General features: G+C 45.5%; 1 protein-coding gene across 1 annotated transcript in view; it reads right to left on the minus strand.

Annotated features, from left to right (window-relative positions):
• The window catches only part of IHO1 (interactor of HORMAD1 1), a 47,946-nt gene extending 31,147 nt beyond the window's left edge, over positions 1–16,799 (minus strand). Inside the window, exon 1 of the mRNA XM_084634694.1 lies at positions 16,554–16,799. The gene's annotated coding sequence lies outside the window, so the exon portion shown is untranslated. The remainder of the gene's footprint in view (positions 1–16,553) is intronic.
• Positions 16,800–18,536: the final 1,737 nt, after the last annotated feature.

Consider the following 18,536-nt stretch of genomic DNA (forward strand, 5'->3'; position numbering starts at 1 on the left):
GTAGTTCTGCCATAACAGATTCATCTCCCCAACATGCAATGAGATCCAGTACCTCCCATTCGTACCATGCTGGAGCTTGTCAGTGAATCTGGGACTGTGTGGTCTCTTGTGATGGTGGACTGTGCTGATGGTCACCAGTGATGGTGGACTGTGCTGATGGTTGCCTGTGATGGTGGTGACCAAACAGGAAATTCAAAAGTTCCTGAGGCTTTTACTGCCTATCTGGCTAATGCATCAGAGTTCAGAGTGTTGACCAGAACAGTCACAAGGGAGCATGCTGGGATAGCTCCCGGAGGCCAATATCGTTGAATTGCGTCCACAGTACCTGTAATCCGGAACTGCGATCTCGATTTTCGCGCTACTCCACTTGCCGAGGTGGAGTACAGAAATTGGAGTAAAGAGCCCTTTAAATAAAAAAAACTGGTTTGGTTGTGTGGAAAGAACCAGTTTTTTCGAGGTAACTCGGCTAATTCAGAAATAAACCGCGTACTGTAGACCAGGCCTTAATGTCAGTCAACTCCCTGCTCTCCTATCTCACTTCTATGGTGTCACCAAATCCTGTCAATTCTTTTTCTGTAACATCTTTAAAAATATATATTTCTTTCAATCCCCCTGGCTAAAATGCTTGTCAGTGCTTTGGTCATCTCCAGGCTTGATTAATGCAATCTCCTCTTCTTGCATGTCTGCCTGTTCCCTCTGTCCCCTCCACTGTATTCAGAACACCACAGACAAAATAATCTTCCTCTTCTGCCATTTAGACCATATCACTCTTTTCTTCAAATATCTATAAACACTTCTAAAACCATAGAATATATCACCATTTCTATCACTGCAATATGAATGCACTGTAGAGAATAAAGAAGGTCCAAACAACTGGCCACTCAGTTCTCCATACTACTCAGTGTTACCATAAACCACTAATTCTGAGCACAAAACTAGTTCTTCATCTTGCCCTTGGTTTAGTTATGGGCTGTTATTTTGGATCTTCTGCTCACTTGGGAAACGCTGTGGCAAAGGGGTCTTATCAGAAGGCTCTGCCTGCTGCTGCATCCTTGAATCTGTATCTGACTCTGCTAAATGTAGTGTGCTTGATGATGATGTTTGCGTTGGTTACTGTCAGCGAGTCAGTATTTAAGATAGTGTGGCCCTATTCTATTGAGAGTTTTGTAAATTAATACCAGACCCACGATGCAGATCTAGCACTGGATGGAGAACCAGTGCAAGCTGCAAAGAACAGGCATTGTTTTTCTCCTTTGACTTTCCCTACTTAAGAAGCTAGGAGACCAATCCTCAGAAGAGGAGTAAATTACTCTGATCTCACTTTTGTGTGAACCTGGATTAACTCCGTTAATATAAATGGAAATACACTAGTGTCAGTGAGATCAGAAACTGGCATAAGAATCCCACTTTATGTATTGTATTTATATCCGGCAGTAGAGATCTTTAAATGTTTCTGCATGGCATTTCTTTTTGTTTATTTGTGTCTCTATATAATTTTAAAGAGACATTATACCAAAAAAAAGGTAATTTGCTGATTTTTAATTTATATGCAGGCTATCAGAGAGCTAGGTTCCATGACAGCTGATTTTGTAATATTGAGGTACCTTCAGTTTGGATTAGAACACAGGTTTTTGAGAACTGAGGAATTCTATGTATAAAGACTATGCCACTAACATCCCCTGCATTTGTGAAGCCCAGTATATGCATGAGTTAATATAGTTAACTTGGCAGGCGCATTTGAATTGCACAAATGATCACGATTAAAGCTACCTAAATATATTTTAAAATATAAATATATCCAAATATTTGTTCAAACAAAGAACTGAGTTTGTGTCAGCTGTGTAATCTCTCCTTTTGCATTCACTTTTTTGTGAACATTCTAGTGAATGAGTCACTGACTGGAATGGTGACAGGTTTCAGAGTGGTAGCCGTGTTAGTCTGTATCAGCAAAAAGATTAAGGAGTACTTGTGGCACCTTCGAGACTAACAAATTTATTTGGGCATAAACTTTCATGGGCTAAAACCCATGTCATTGGATGCATGCAGTGGGTTTTAGCCCACGAAAGCTTATGCCCAAATAAATTTGTTAGTCTCGAAGGTGCCACAAGTACTCCTCATTTTTTTACTGACTGGAATGCTCGCTAATAAGCTCTAACAATTCAGTTTTTGAAAATATTAAGAATTGCTGAATGAAATTCTCTGGCCAGTTCATACAGGAGATCAGACTATATGATCATAAAAATCTATGAATTTATTAAGAGAACATTTGCAGAATATTGTTTTTAGTTTTAAAAAAAGTCACGAGTTTTGCCCTGGAAACTAGCACTGATTGGGAAATGACTCCCCCCTTCATGAAAGTTTCACAAAAGCAAAATATTTTGTTTTTTTCTTTATTGGTACATTTTAACTGAAATCCCGAAGCACCAAATTGCTTGGTTTTTCAGCAACCCAAGTTTATTGCTTTTCTGACAAAACCAAATAAAAAAAAAAAACCACCATTTTTCCTCACTAAAATTTTCATTGTCAGAAAGCCATTTTCCACTGAAAAATGTTTTAAAAGAAAATTTCAGTCAGCTCTCTAATGAACATCTGATTCTGTGTCCAATCAAAATTAATCAACACCTCAAATATGGAGTATCTGGGGGAAAAAACTGCTTACAGTCTACAGGTCATAAATTATTCACAGAATATTCAGAGAATAATTTTCAATAATGAATACATTTTTGAGGAGCTGGCTGCACACAATTCACAAATAGAAAAGGATAGATTCATTGAATAAATTACTGCTACAAATTATTTGCTCAGTTTTACTCAAGACATTGACCTTCTCATGGAATTTATAGGAATAATAAAGCTCCGTTTTCAGGTACACAATTTAAAATTGGCTTTGTGCCTTTAGATACATAAACTGAAAAAGACTATCACTTCTTCTGAAGCATTCATGTGTTTACTATATTAGCTGAAAAAATTGTACTAAGAGTAGTACTGAGTGCAAAATTATTTGCATCTCTTTACTGGATCATGACCCACTACAATGTTGCAAAGAGTGTGTGTCAAAATCCTGGAGAATACATGATTCATTTGCAAGGTCAGTTAAAGCAGAATCACTCAAACTGGTGTTCTCTACATCTCTCTTTTACCCTGCTTCCAAGTGGAAAGAGGAGAATATTGCCTCACGTGTCTCTAGAAGGCACAATACCTTAATTAGAAAGTGTACAGAGAACCATTCTAAAATCTTGTAAGAATACTGTGACAAAGGTGCTACAACACCCCTGCTCCTGGCTCTGGCACTGCAGCCACTTTACCCTCAGTTTTCCCCACCTTCTTTTGGTCCACTTGAGCCATAAGAATGTCATGGCCCTCAAGCCAGATGACTTTATGTGACCAGCCGCTTCCAGGGACACAGAGTCCTTCTCAAAGTCCACCAAATTATATAGATACACAAATCAACCCTAAAGCCCACCTGGGCTCAGCAAGCAGTCACCTCAGCCCAGATGTGCCCCTGTTGCGGGTCCCTGCTTCAATCAATCCCTCAATCCAGGGGCTGGCTCACTTCTCCCCTTACTCGGGGTTTCGTTTTTGATTGCCAGTAGTCCTGTTAGTGAATCTAAGATGACAATGGAGGTAGGTAGCACATCCTGTATCCAGTATAATGCCAACAGTATCAAGGTCCCCCCATCTCAATCAGGCTTCCAGCTTGTCTCTGGAGAAGAGTATCTGGTCTTTTTTCCTCTCTCAGCCTTCTTTCCAGCTGCTTCCCCGAAAGAAGGCACTTCCCACCTTCTCTTCTCTGGTTCTGTTCCTTGACACTCCTGGTCTCCCTACTCTCCCTTCCCAGAGAATAACTATAGAATTTCTCCACATGCACAGCCCACCAACTTTCTTCTTCTTGTATTTTATGGTTTAGCAAACTCACATTCCAAGTGTATAATCACCAGCTGCTGGATTTCATGATACATATATAGTTACAGACTCTCTCTTTGTCCAATATTTTTAAATTAACATTGCTTTCTTAATGGTCCCTCATTTTTGTGATGCTCTTTCTAGATATTTTATAGTGTAAACATTGTCACTTTTAGGTTCCTGAGCTTGTCATACAAATTTCCCCTATCAATCTTATACTCTTTACGTTCCCAGAGGTGGTGACCAACCATTTCTTAGACCATGCATGTCTCACACAGCCCACTTTTTGTTTATTAAAGGCAAGTTACTGTGTTCGACACAGTATCCAGTAAAGATTCCGAGTAAAGCCACCTCACTCTTTCCATTGCATTTTTGCAATAAGTGAGCATTTTCAATTTCAAGGCCTACTTTATGAAATCTCTTTCCCCTGGTTTCTTTTGTACATACTTCCTGCCTCTCAGCTCTTAGTTCATTTTAATTAGGTTTTCAAACTCCTATGTACTTGGAAAGATCATTTGTTAAAAGGTCAAAAAATATCATTTTTTTCACAGCATTTCTTGCTACTTTGTCTGCCATCTTGTTTCCTGCTATCCTGATATGCCCTGAGATCTAGGCTATTTCAAGGTTTACTCCCATCTGTTCCAATTCTGTTGTTAGTAACAATATTTCATTAATTATATTATTTCTACTATCTGTATTATCATTTTTGATTGCCAGTAGTCCCGTTAGTGAACCTAAGATGACAATGGAGGTAGGTAGCACATCCTGTATCCAGTATAATGCAACATTATCTCTGCTGGTTCAACCATCATAACCACTACAAAATTTGATCCTCTAATGGATTTCTTTATTCCAAGTGACGGGACACAGAATGCTGTACCCCACTCTCCAAGTTCTCATCTTTACACCAGTCTGTAAATATTTAGCAATGTTTGCTCCATTTATCACACATATCAATTTTCTATATTTAATACATTTAGCTCTCCTTTTAATTGCATTATGTGGTTCCACATTTATATCTGGGAGCTGATTTTCCTCCTATAATGCATTTTACCATGGTTGTATATGCTAATTTCTGAGGGTCTTTCATAGAATCATAGAAATGTAGGGCTGGAAGAGACCTCAAGAAGTCATCAAGTCCAATCCCGTGCACTGTTGCAGGACAAAATAAATCTAGACCATCCCTGGCAGGAGCTTGTCCAACCTGTTCTTTAAAACCTCCAGTGATGGGGATTTCACAACCTCCCATGGAAATCTGTTCCAATACTTAAGTATCCTTATAGTTGGAAAGTTTTCTTCAATATCTAACCTAAATCTCCCTTGCTGCAGATTAAGCCCATCACTTCTTGTCCTACCTTCAGTGGACACTAAGAACAATTGACGACCCTCCTGTTCATAACAGTCCTTAACACAGTGGTTCTCAACCTTGCCAGACTACTGTACCCCTTTCAGGAGTCTGATCTGTCTTGCATACCCCAAGTTTCACTTCACTTAAAAACTACTGGCTTACAAAATCAGAGATAAAAATACAAGTGTCACAGCACACTATTACTGAAAAATTGCTAACTTTCTCATTTTTACTATATAATTATATAATAAATCAACTGGAATACAAATATTGTAATTAGATTTCAGTGTATAGTATATAGGGCAGTATAAACAAGTCATTGTATGAAATTTTAGTTTGTCCTGACTTCACTAGTACTTTTTACGTAGCCTGTTGTAAAACTAGGCAAATATCTAGAAGAGTTCATCTACCCCCTGGAAGACCTCTGCGTACCCGCAGGGATACGTGTACCCCTGGTTGAGAACCACTGCCTTAATATATTTGAAGACTGTTGTCAGGTCTGTCCTCAGTCCTCATCTCTCGAGACTAAACATGCCCAGGTTTTTTAATCTTTCCTCAAAGGTCAAGTTTTCTAAACCTTTGATCACTTTTGTTTCTCTCTTCTGGACTCTCTCCAGTTTGTCCACATCTTTCCTGTGGTACCCATAGTTGGGCATAGAACTCCATGTGAGGCCTCATCAGTACCAAGTAGAGTGGGACAATCACTTTCCACGTCTTACATATGACACTCCGGTTAATATACCCCAGAATATTAACCTTTTTTGCAACTGTATCACATTGTTGACACATACCAAATTTGTGATCCACTTTATCCCCCAGATCCTTTTCAGCACTACTACCACCTAGCCAGTTAATCCCCATTTTGTAGCATTTGAAAATTCCTTCCTAAGTGTAGTACTTTGTCATTATTGAATTTCATCTTGTTGAATTCAGACCAATTCTCTAATTTGTAATGGTCATTTTTGAATTCTAATCCTGTCCTCCAAAGTGCTTGCAACCTCTCCCATCTTGGTCTCATCTGCAAATATTATAAGCACACTCTCCACTCCATTATTCAAGTCATTAATGAAAATATAGACTAGTAGTGGACCCAAGACTGACCCCTTTGTGATCCAGCTAGATACGGCTTCCAAGCTTGATAGTGAACCTTGAAAACGACTCTTTGAGTACATCTCACAAAGTGGGTATTCACCCACAAAAGCTTATGCTCCAATACGTCTTTTAGTCTATAAGGTGCCACAGGACTCTTTGCCGCTTTTACAGATCCAGATTAACAAGGCTACCCCTCTGATTCTTTGAGTACAGTTTTTCCACCAGTTGTGCACCAGCCCTATAGTAATTTCATTTAGATCACATTGCCCTAGTTTGCTTATAAGAATGTCATGGGGGACTGTGTCAAAAACCTTACTAAAATGAAGATATATCATGTTTATTGCTTCCTCCCATCCACTAGACCAGTAACCCTGTCCAAGAAGGAAATTAGGTTGGTTTGGCATGATTTGTCCTTGATAAATCCATGCTGGCTATTCCTTATAACACTATTATCCTCTAGGTGCTTAGAAATTGACAATTTAATCATTTGTTCCAGTATCTTTCCAGGTATTGAAGTTCATCTGATTGGTCTGTAATTCCCTGGGTCCACTTTGTTCCCCTTTTTAAAGATAGGTGCTATGTTTTCCCTTCTCCCATGTTCTGGATCATGACTAAGGCTAAGATTTTGTCACACATACTTTTAGTAAAAGTCACAGGCAGGCCATGGACAATAAAGAAAAATTCACAGAAGCCTGTGACCTATTTGTGACTTTCACTAAAAATATGCATGACAAAATGGGGAGCTGCAGACTTCCCGCACTGTGCAGTGGGGCCTGGCTTGGAGCTGCAGGATGTCTGCACCACCAGCGGCTCCATGCTCCAGGGCACCCCCGCCTACCGCAACAGCTCTGTGCTCTGGGGCCCCCACACCGACTGCAGTGGCCAGGAGCTGCAGAGCACCCCCACCGTCCACAGAGACTGGGAGCTCTTAGGGGCCCCCCTACTTACGGCAGCTGGGAGCTGCAGAGCATCCCTACCACCTGTGATAGCTGGGAGCTGCGGGGCACCCCCACAGCCTACAGTGACTGGGACCTCCCAGGGGCCCCACTACTCGCAGTGGCCAGGAGCGGCAGAGCACCCCTGCCAGTCTCAGCAACTGGGAGTTCCCGGGAGCCCCGCTGCTCATGGCGGCCAGGAGATCAGGGTCTCCCTGCCACCTTGGAACACCAGGCACCCCTGCCACCCTCTGCGGCTGGGAGCTCGGGCCCCTGCAGTTCCCAGTCATCAGAGGTAGCGGGGGACCCTACAGCTCCCAGGCGTCTGGGGCTCAAGTTACAGAGGTCTCTGGAAGTCACGGATTTCGTGACCTCCATAACAAAATCATAGCCCTAGTCATGACCCATCCTCAGGAATTCTCAAAGATAACTGCTAATGGTTCTGATTGCTTCAGATAGTTCCTTAAATACCCAACAGTGAATTTCATCCTCCTGCCAACTTGAATATATCTAATTTATCTATATGTTCTTTACCCTATTCTCTCTCTATTTTAGCTTGCATTCCTTCCCCATTGTTGTTAATTGTGTTAAGTATCTGATCACCATTAACATTTTTAGTGAAAAATGAAGCAAAGGCATTAAAACACTTCAGCTTTCTTGATGTCATCAGTTACTAGCTCTCTTTCCCCACTAGGTAGAGAGAGGATCTACACTTTCTTTTGTAAAAAGAAAAGGAGTACTTGTGGCACCTTAGAGACTAACCAATTTATTTGAGCATAAGCTTTCGTGAGCTACAGCTCACTTCATCGGATGCTGTAGCTCACGAAAGCTTATGCTCAAATAAATTGGTTAGTCTCTAAGGTGCCACAAGTACTCCTTTTCTTTTTGCGAATACAGACTAACACGGCTGTTACTCTAAAACTTTCTTTTGTCTTTCTCTTGCTCCTAATGTATATAAAGAACCTCTTCTTATTACCTTTTATGTCTCTTGTTAGGGATAACTCACTTTGTGCTTTAGACTTTCTGATTTTATCTCTACATGCTTATGCTATACTTTTGTACTCCTCTCAGCAATTTGTACGTGTCCACTTTTTATAGGACTCCTTTTTTATTTTTAGCTCATTAAAGAGCTCCTGTTAGAGCTATATTGGCCTCTTATAGAAAGAATAGTCTTTCCTTTGCATTGGGACAGTTTGCAGTTGTGTCTTTAATATTGTCTCCTAGAGAAACTGCCAGGTCTCCTGAACTCCTTTTTCTCTTAAGTTTTTCTTCCCATTGGACCTTATCTACCAGTTCTCTGAGTTTGTTAAAGTCTGCTTTTTTGAAGTCCATTATCTTTATTCTTCTGCTCTCACTTTCTTTCCTTAGTATAGTGAAATCTATAATTGCATAATCACTTTCAGCCAAATTGCCTTCCACCTTGAGATTTGCTACCAATTAAGTAAAAAACGGCTGTGTCCTGGTAAGATCCTCCACTTTCTGGACCAAAGAGTTGTTTTCAATATAACCCAAGGACTTACTGGAAATTTTGTGCTTTGCCCGATTGCTGTCTAGGTAGTTAAAGTCCCCTATTACTACCAGACTTGTTTTTGATGTTGAACTAAATGCTTGGCACCTATACTCAAAGACTGGTCCTATTAATGCTCTATAAATTATTACCATTGCTTTCTTATCTGCACCAGAAGAGGTTCCAGCAATATTTTTAAATAGACCGTAAATACTGAAGATAAATGTAAAGATGAAAGCAATGTGATCCGTTCATGTTACCATGCTATCAAATGTCAGGAATTTCTAGCTTTTAACTATGCCTATTTGCTGTCCACATAGACCATTTACAATCATTTTTATATTTTCCTTTAATATCATTCTTTAAGAACTGAAAATTTAAAGATCGACATTTCCCCATTCCGCACCTTTCCTATATGCTTCGTTAATTTGCTTTTTAGCTACTTTCTGGTTTCTGTTTTTAGCCCACAGGGCAGTCATCTGTAAACAATAAAATGGCTATTCCTGCACTCATCCTTTTCAACAGATAGTTTATTATTATGCTGAATAAGGTAGAGCTGATGACATTCCCCTGTGGGCTGCAATTTGTGAATGTATATATACTAAAGTAGGCTTTCCTTACTCTGACCTGCATAGTTCTTTTACGTAAGAAATCCTTTATCCAGCTATATGTTCTTCCTTTTATGCTTATTGCTATTTTATGCAATAAGCTCTCTCTCCATATCATAAGCTTTTACAATATCTAAGAAAGCTCCTATCAGATGGTCTTTATTTCTCATACTTTTTTGGCTTCTGTCTCTACTCTTACTATATGATCAGACGTATTCCTTCCCGGCCTGAACTCACTTTGCACATTGTCTTAATTTTCCCTTTACATATATTTGCTACGTGGCATCATTAGCACTTCACCGGGGGTGGGGATATATGGTTTTGTCAAAAAAAAAATTGACTATCCTATTGTTACCCTATCTGGAAGGGTTTCTCTTTTAAATGCAACTAGCACAACTGTTGATATCTTTCTTTCCCCTATTCTTGCAAATTAATGGTTAACATATAGTATCTTATCCCTTATGCTTTGCTTCACTTCATCTTCAGTCATTTTGATTAGCACCCCATATACAATTTCTTTTGTCTCCATCAGATGCTTAGGCAGTTGACAGCTTACTTTCACTTCTCCTGGCATTTTAATCTTTGTTTCTCCACTTGTTCGTTGCTTTTACATTCAATTAACAGATCACCTCCTTGCAGCATTCTAGCTCTTTCAATGGCTCCAGCACATTTAAAAATCCACTCTGCCACTTTCAGAGGGTTTATATTCCCTAACTTCACACCCTTGAGTAATGAATATTGAATTATTATAATAGTTTGATTTTACTCTTTTCTCATTCCTGTCTTTCTGCTTACTGTTTCTTCTTCTAGCTCTGGCATGTCTACACTTTTCTTTTTCCTAACATATGACCCTCTGCTATCTTCTTTATCATTTTCTAGACTGGTTTCAGTATTCTCCATTATATCTTCCAGCCCCCTAGTTATAATTCAGCAAGTCCCACTCAAATTCCCACCCTTTCATCTGAACTTCCTTTGTTTATAGTACCCACCCACCTTCTTCTCCAGTTGGGACTCATGTTCAGTTAAGTCTGGCCCACCCCCCAGGTGCAGCCACAGAGAATAATAATTATACTAACTGGCCCCACAGACGTATATTAAACCATTCATGACCTGTGTGGAGTACACACCCCATCACAATATGCATTATGAAAGTACTGAATTTGCAGTTCTTTGGAACAAACTGAACAAGCTAATAAGGTAGAGAAGCTACAAGAAAGAGCACAGGCTTAAATTTACCAAGAAATGAGAACCACTGCAGATTCTATGGGAATTCTATATATTTGCACATCAACGAATGGCTGTTAAACACAGGTGTATATATAGGGTGACCAGATGTATGGATTTTATAGGGACAGTCCCGATTTTTGGGTCTTTTTCTTATATAGGCTCCTATTACCCCCCACCTCCTGTCCCGATTTTTCCACACTTGCTATCTGGTTTCAGAGTAACAGCCATGTTAGTCTGTATTCGCAAAAAGAAAAGGAGTACTTGTGGCACCTTAGAGACTAACCAATTTATTTGAGCATGAGCTTTCGTGAGCTACAGCTCACTTCATCGGATGCATACTGTGGAAAGTGTAGAAGATCTTTTTATATACACACAAAGCATGAAAAAATACCTCCTCCCACCCCACTCTCCTGCTGCTAATAGCTTATCTAAAGTGATCACTCTCCTTACAATGTGTATGATAATCAAGTTGGGCCATTTCCAGCACAAATCCAGGTTTTCTCAAACCCCCCCCCCCAAACCCACTCTCCTGCTGGTGCTGTCTGGTCACCCTAGGTACATATAGCTAGATTACCTCAGAGTTAGATTATTTATTTGAATAGAATGGCTGCACAGATGTGTTCTTAAATCTAAAGTGTCACAGGTTCAAGAAAAAGCAAGTGTTTATTAAAATATAACATAATACCAAACCTCTGTTTATTTGTTTGTTAATAGCCCTCTCAGTGTTGTCAAATCTCATGATTTTATTGTGAGTTTCTCAATATATGGTGTTTTTCTTAAAGCCTCAACTCCTGGAGACACTTAAATATATGAGACTAACAAAAAAACCTAAGTTTCTAGCCCTCATGGTTGCAAAGGAAACATTGAAATTTGACCTATGTGCACCCTCTAAGGTTCAAAAACAGAAGGCAAATGAAAAAAGCTCAAGATATAGTCTTTAAAATCTTCGTGATTGATTTTTTTTAAAAGTATTAGAGCTCATGATTGGTTTCAGAGTAACAGCCGTGTTAGTCTGTATTCGCAAAAAGAAAAGGAGTACTTGTGCCACCTTATAGACTAACCAATTTATTTGAGCATAAGCTTTCGTGGGCTACAGCTCACTTCATTGGATGCATACTCATGATTGTTGAATGCTTGAAGTTGCCAATACTGCATTCTGGAAACATTCACAGATTTTAAGGCAATAAATGACCATTATGATAATCTAGTCTGACTTGAACTTCTGCATAACATAGGCTATATTTGTGCTGCACGATATATTTCAGGATCAGCTGAACCCCTACATTTTCTCTTACACACACACACACACTTTATATCACAACAATCCTTTCCGCTGCTGGATTTTTCCCCCCCGAAGGCGCTTCACCAGGATCTACTCCAGCCCTGCAATACTTGGATCCATCTTGTTTAAGCTAAAAATCAATCCTCACCCCACAACAGGCTTCAAACATACAGCTTTCACAGTGTGCACAAGTAATGTGAGTGCATAAAAGACACTACATTGTGTACTTTCTCTCAAACAGTTTACAGTGCCAAATTCATCCCTGCTATATCCAACTGCAGTAACTGTAGTATACTTATAGCAGGAATTACTTTAATCCCTTTATATAGAAAGGGCCTCAAATATCACTCTTAGAACCAACCATACATTATAGTGTGGTGACCACTAAGTGCCAGATTGGGAATCCAAGGAACCAGAAAACCACTGCAGATGTGTATAGTAAAGTAGATCAAGGTGTACGTTAAACATTAGCAGAAAGAAAAAGTATTGCCAAGTTACTAAAACAAAAATTCCATTTTTAATTACATTTATACTGTTAAATTTTACAATGCCTAACAACTGTTAGACTCTGCTCTGTACTAAACCAGCGTGATACCTTGTCTTTTGTCATGCTTCAGTTAAGAATATTAAAGTAACACTGTTAGTATAATAAAATGGTTATTTACTTCAAAATAATGAGGTATTTGAAAACGTTCCAAAAACACATGGATTGGTAAAGCCTTTGCCCTAAAGAGATTCTGCCAGGCAAGCAGCCCTTTTATCCTTGTACTTTTTACTATTTGATAATCAAAGGAATAACGGCAGTCTACAACTGCAATAAATGCAAGCAATGTCACAGCTACACATAGGCTAATGAGACAGTTGATTGCTTTACAACGTTACCCTAAAACTTTTTGACACAAACATCCAACCCGTTAAAAGAAAGGTGCCACAAGTCCTCCTTTTCTTTTTGCGAATACAGACCAACACGGCTACTCTGAAACCAACCAGTTAAAATAACTGCAGCTCTCTCAGGGTTTTGAGCACTTGTACGTTTTTTGTTTCTTTGCATTTTAAATGACGAAGCTGCATAGAAGGTCAGTGGCCTTTGCACTGAGAGGAGGCAGTGTTCCAAGAGGGTTCCAGCAGTTTTCAGTACACCCAGGCATTGCTTGTTTGCAATAATTTTATTAAGATAATGTTGAAATAAGGAACGGTACAGAGTTCAAGCATACAAGTTTCTGGTTGTCAGGGGATAAGGTACAGATTATCAAGGGGTGCAAAATTCGATTTAGGAGCTGGTGGAGCAAGGATCACATAATAATCTGCAATCTCCCCGACTAGGGGAAAAGTTTAACCCGTCAGAGTACAGACATCGAGATATGGGGTAAGTTATCCACACAACAGCTATGTTCAGTATGCTGGGTATAGTGAATGAATACGGGGGTGGGGATGGGTCTACCCTCATTTGGTGGGGTTTAATGTTCAGTGGGTTTACGGTTCCAGTTCATACGGTCCGATGGGGAAGGTCTCTCAGTCTCTTTCCCACAGTGTGTGCACAATGTCGTACCGGCTCACTCCTCCTGGTACTGTCGGTGGCCGGTGATGTGCTCGATATAGATGTCCCTGGACCATCGGATGGTGTCCGAGACCATGAGGCACCGCATGAGCCGTGCATAGCATCTACCAATCCCGCAGGTCCGCAGCACATGCTCGTTGCAGGGGTCCCAAGCGCCCAGGGCGCCGACGATCAGGGCGTCCAGCTGCACCTCGTAGCCCTTCGCTCTCAGGGTGTCGGCCAAAGGGGCGTATTTTTCCAGTTTCCGAGCTCGAGCTTCTCAGAAGGCCGGGGTCCTGTTCTCGAAAGGGACCGTGATGTCGACGAGGATGATCTTTTTCTGGGTTTCGTTGGTGACAACCACGTCGGGTCGCAGCGGGCTGTCGGTACCGGAGATGGCGCAGTTCACGGCGACCTCCCCCAGGCTCGGTGAGATGGCTTTCACCAGGCGGTTCTGGATGGCGTTGTGGCGCAGCTGCCAGGCTCTGGAGTGGGGCTTGCAGCTGCACAGGACATGGGTCAAGGTCTCGTTGGAGTAGCCGCACTTCCTGCAACGCTTGTCTCGGTTCCCGTGGCGGATGGCTCCGTTGAGCGGGACGCAGTTGAGCCGGGCGTGGTGGATGAACCGCCAGTCGGCGAAGCGGGTGAAGCCGCCCCCGGCGAGGAAGTGGTTGCTGGCGTCCCACTTGCTGGTCAGTTCGAAGGCTTTTCCCTGGTCCGGCTTGCGCTTCAGGGCTTCTACGTACAGCGAGTGGGTGGTACTAAACAACTAAACAATGCACAGTATGTGCGTGCCGCGCCATGCCCGCGTAACTCCGGGTTTCCATGCCCATCCCCGTGACAGCTACAGGACGAAGCTCTGGTGCTTACATGCGTCTGGGTGTCAAACACGCCCAGACTGGGAAGAATGGGCCTCTCCCTCTGACGACCTCAGACCGCAGAGGGAGGAGTCCAGGGCCCTAAGCTCCTGGGGGCGGGGGCCGTCGCTCTGTTCTGCCTTTGTACAGCGCCGAGCCCTGACGCCTGGGCGCTACCACAAGACAGAGAGGAGGTGACGCACCGGGGAGCCTCGGGCCCAGACCCCGGGGACGGGGCGTGAAACCCGGGGATTCGGAGAAGGAAAGTGCCGCCGACACGGGCCGCTGCAGCCCGGAGCTCAGCCAGCCGCAGACCGCCGGGCAGACCCCGCCGCCGCCAGGGGAGCGGAGATGGAGGGGCGGCGCGGGCCCCCAGCGCTGGGGGGCTCCTGGGGGGGCGCCGCTTGGGCTGGGATTTGGGGGCCGCCGCGGTTCCCTGCTCGCCGGCTCACCTCAGGGGGGCAGCGGCCGGCGCGCGCCTCCCTCAGCGCGAGGCGCCAACCGCCGCCGGCAGCGCGCCCAACGCTGCGCGCGAGACCCCCCGACCCCGCGCGCCCCGCCCCCACAGAGACCTCCCCGCGCGCCGCGAGCCCCGCCCCCACAGAGATACTCCCGCCCCGCGCGCCGGGAGCCCCGCCCCCACAGAGATACTCCCGCCCCGCGCGCCGGGAGCCCCGCCCCCACAGAGATACCCCCGCCCTGCGCGCCAAGAGCCCCGCCCCCACAGAGACCTCCCTCCCCCTCCCCGCGCGCCGCGAGCCCCGCCCCTACAGAGACCCCCCCTCCCCCTCCCCGTGCGCCGCGAGCCCCGCCCCCACAGAGACCTCCCTCCCCCTCCCCGCGCGCCGGGAGCCCCGCCCCACAGAGAACCCCCCCTCACCCGCCCCGTGCGCCGCGAGCCCCGCCCCCACAGAGACCTCCCCGCGCGCCGCGAGCCCCGCCCCCACAGAGACCTCCCTCCCCCTCCCCGCGCGCCGGGAGCCCCGCCCCACAGAGACCCCCCCTCCCCCGCCCTGTGCGCCGCGAGCCCCGCCCCCACAGAGACCTCCCCGCGCGCCGCGAGCCCCGCCCCCACTGAGATACTCCCGCCCCGCGCGCCGGGAGCCCCCCACAGAGACCTCCCCGCGCGCCGCGAGCCCCGCCCCCACAGAGATACTCCCGCCCCGCGCGCCGGGAGCCCCGCCCCCACAGAGATACTCCCGCCCCGCGCGCCGGGAGCCCCGCCCCCACAGAGATACCCCCGCCCTGCGCGCCAAGAGCCCCGCCCCCACAGAGACCTCCCTCCCCCTCCCCGTGGGCCGCGAGCCCCGCCCCCACAGAGATACCCCGCCCCGCGCGCCAAAAGCCCCGCCCCCAGAGACCTCCCTCCCCCTCCCCGCGCGCCGGGAGCCCCGCCCCACGGAGACCCCCCCCATCCCCCGCCCCGTGCGCCGCGAGCCCCGCCCCCACAGAGATACTCCCGCCCCGCGCGCCGGGAGCCCCGCCCCCACAGAGACCCCCCCTCCCCCGCCCCGCGCGCCCCGCCCCCACGGAGATACCCCCGCCCCGCGTGCCGGGAGCCCCGCCCCCACAGAGACCCCCCCCCTCCCCCGCCCCGCGCGCCGGGAGCCCCGCCCCACAGAGACCCCCCCCTCCCCCGCCCCGCGCGCCCCGCCCCCCAGAGACCCCCACCCCGCCCTCCATTACAGACCGAAAAGTGGCAATTCTTCAACAGAAAAACCTCAAAACCAGACTCCAAGGAGCGGCCGCTGGGTTTGCAAACTGGACACCATTAACCTAGGCTGGACTAGAGCCTGGGGGCGGAGGGGTCATTACACAACGTCAAACTGTTTCCCCTGCCCCCCCAGACCTTCCTGTCAAGGGCTGGAAAGGGCCCAGCTTGATTATCAGGAGCAAAGGTTCCCCTCCCTGATCCCTCTCCTTACTCTGCTCAGGGTGACGCCCATTGGTTCCTGTTCTCTGTGTATACAGACCCCCTGTATTCTCCACTGAATGCATCCAGCCCAGGTCTCAGGAAAGCCCAGGCTCAGATACATGGGTTCGTCTCTAAGGCGCCACAAGTCCCCCTTTTCTTTGTGCGGACACAGACGAACACGGCTGCTCCTCTGACACAAGGAAACAGAGACACCCGTCATCCTAAAGCTGCCCTGCATCATTTTTCTTCTACTGAGGAATGCTGAACGGAACAAAAATGTTTCTAATGCAACTTTTAGTTAGTACATAAAAGCCTTATTCTTCCCTTGATCTTTGTACATACCTCCCATTGGCATCCATGGGAGACCTGCGATGCATCCAGGGCAGCATATGACGCTATTTAGTATCAGCTGAGGAGTCATCAGTCAAATGTAGCTTGGCGCACTCTTCAGAAGAACTCTGAGGTCTCTGCTTCAGTTTAAGGCATTTCCAGTGCGATTATGAAATGATTTGCACAGGCTTTGTGCCTGGCCAGTCTATTGTTTTAAGTTATGTGGAGCACTTCCCACCTTGGATGTGGCTGTGGCAATTCTGGTTTGTCTGCTGGTTTGTGCAAGTTGTCTGCTGAATCTCTGGGGCCCCAATAATGAGAGTGTATATTTTCATGGGGCTTATAGAGGAAAGGAAAATGTCAATAAGATGGACATTTCCTTAATTATAGTTTTGACAGCTCACTCAGTTCTGGTCTCCCTCCCTCCCTTATCCGTAGCACAGCTGCTCTGAGGTTAATGAGGTTTCCAAGCGCTGGCTTGTAGCACTGCTTATATCTGTAGCAGCAGACTGCGCATAGAATCATAGAGTCATAGAATATCAGGGTTGGAAGGGACCTCGGGAGGTATCTAGTCCATCCCCTTGCCCAGAGCAGGACCAACCCCCGACTAAATCATCCCAGCCAGGGCTTTGTCAAGCCTGACCTTAAAAACTTCTAAGGAAGGAGATTCCACCACCTCCCTAGATAACCCATTCCAGTGTTTCACCTCCCTCTGAGTGAAAAAGTTTTTCCTAATATCCAATCTAAACCTCCCCCACTGCAACTTGAGACCATTACTCCTCGTTCTGTCATCTGCTACCATTGAGAACAGGCTAGAGCCATCCTCTTTGGAACCCCCTTTCAGGTAGTTGAAAGTAGCTATCAAATCCCCCCTCATTCTTCTCTTCCGCAGACTAAACATCCCCAGTTCCCTCAGCCTCTCCTCATAAGTCATGTGTTCCAGTTCCCTAACCATTTTTGTTGCCCTCCACTGGACGCTTTCCAATTTTTCCACATCCTTCTTGTAGTGTGGGGCCCAAAACTGGACACAGTACACCAGATGAGGCCTCACCAATGTCAAATAGAGGGGAACGATCACATCCCTCGATCTGCTGGCAATGCCCCTACTTATACACCCCAAAATGCCATTGGCCTTCTTGGCTACAAGGGCACACTGCTGACTCATATCCAGCTTCTCGTCCACTGTCACCCCTAGGTCCTTTTCCGCAGAACTGCTGCCTAGCCATTCGGTGCCTAGTCTGTAACGGTGCATGGGATTCTTCCATCCTAAGTGCAGGACTCTGCACTTGTCCTTGTTGAACCTCATCAGATTTCTTTTGGCCCAATCCTCTAATTTGTCTAGGTACCCCTGTATCCTATCCCTACCCTCCAGCGTATCTACCACTCCTCCCAGTTTAGTGTCATCTGCAAACTTGCTGAGGGTGCAATCCACACCATCCTTCAGATCATTAATGAAAATATTGAACAAAACCGGCCCCAAGACCGACCCTTGGGGCACTCCACTTGATACCGGCTGCCAACTAGACATGGAGCCATTGATCACTACCCGTTGAGCCTGACAATCTAGCCAGCTTTCTATCCACCTTATAGTCCATTCATCCAGCCCATACTTCTTTAACTTGCTGGCAAGAATACCGTGGGAGACCGTGTCAAAAGCTTTGCTAAAGTCAAGGAACAACATGTCCACCGCTTTCCCCTCATCCACAGAGCCAGTTATCTCATCATAGAAGGCAATTAGATTAGTCAGGCATGACTTGCCCTTGGTGAATCCATGCTGACTGTTCCTGATCACTTTCCTCTCATCTAAGTGCTTCAGAATTGATTCCTTGAGGAATCATGATTTTTCCAGGGACTGAGGTGAGGCTGACTGGCCTGTAGTTCCCAGGATCCTCCTTCTTCCCTTTTTTAAAGATGGGCACTACATTAGCCTTTTTCCAGTCGTCCGGGACTTCCCCGATCACCATGAGTTTTCAAAGATAATGACCAATGGCTCTG

The sequence above is a fragment of the Lepidochelys olivacea genome (assembly GCF_965140295.1).
Source record: "Lepidochelys olivacea isolate rLepOli2 genome assembly, chromosome: 7".
NCBI classification, from domain to species: domain Eukaryota; kingdom Metazoa; phylum Chordata; order Testudines; family Cheloniidae; genus Lepidochelys; species Lepidochelys olivacea.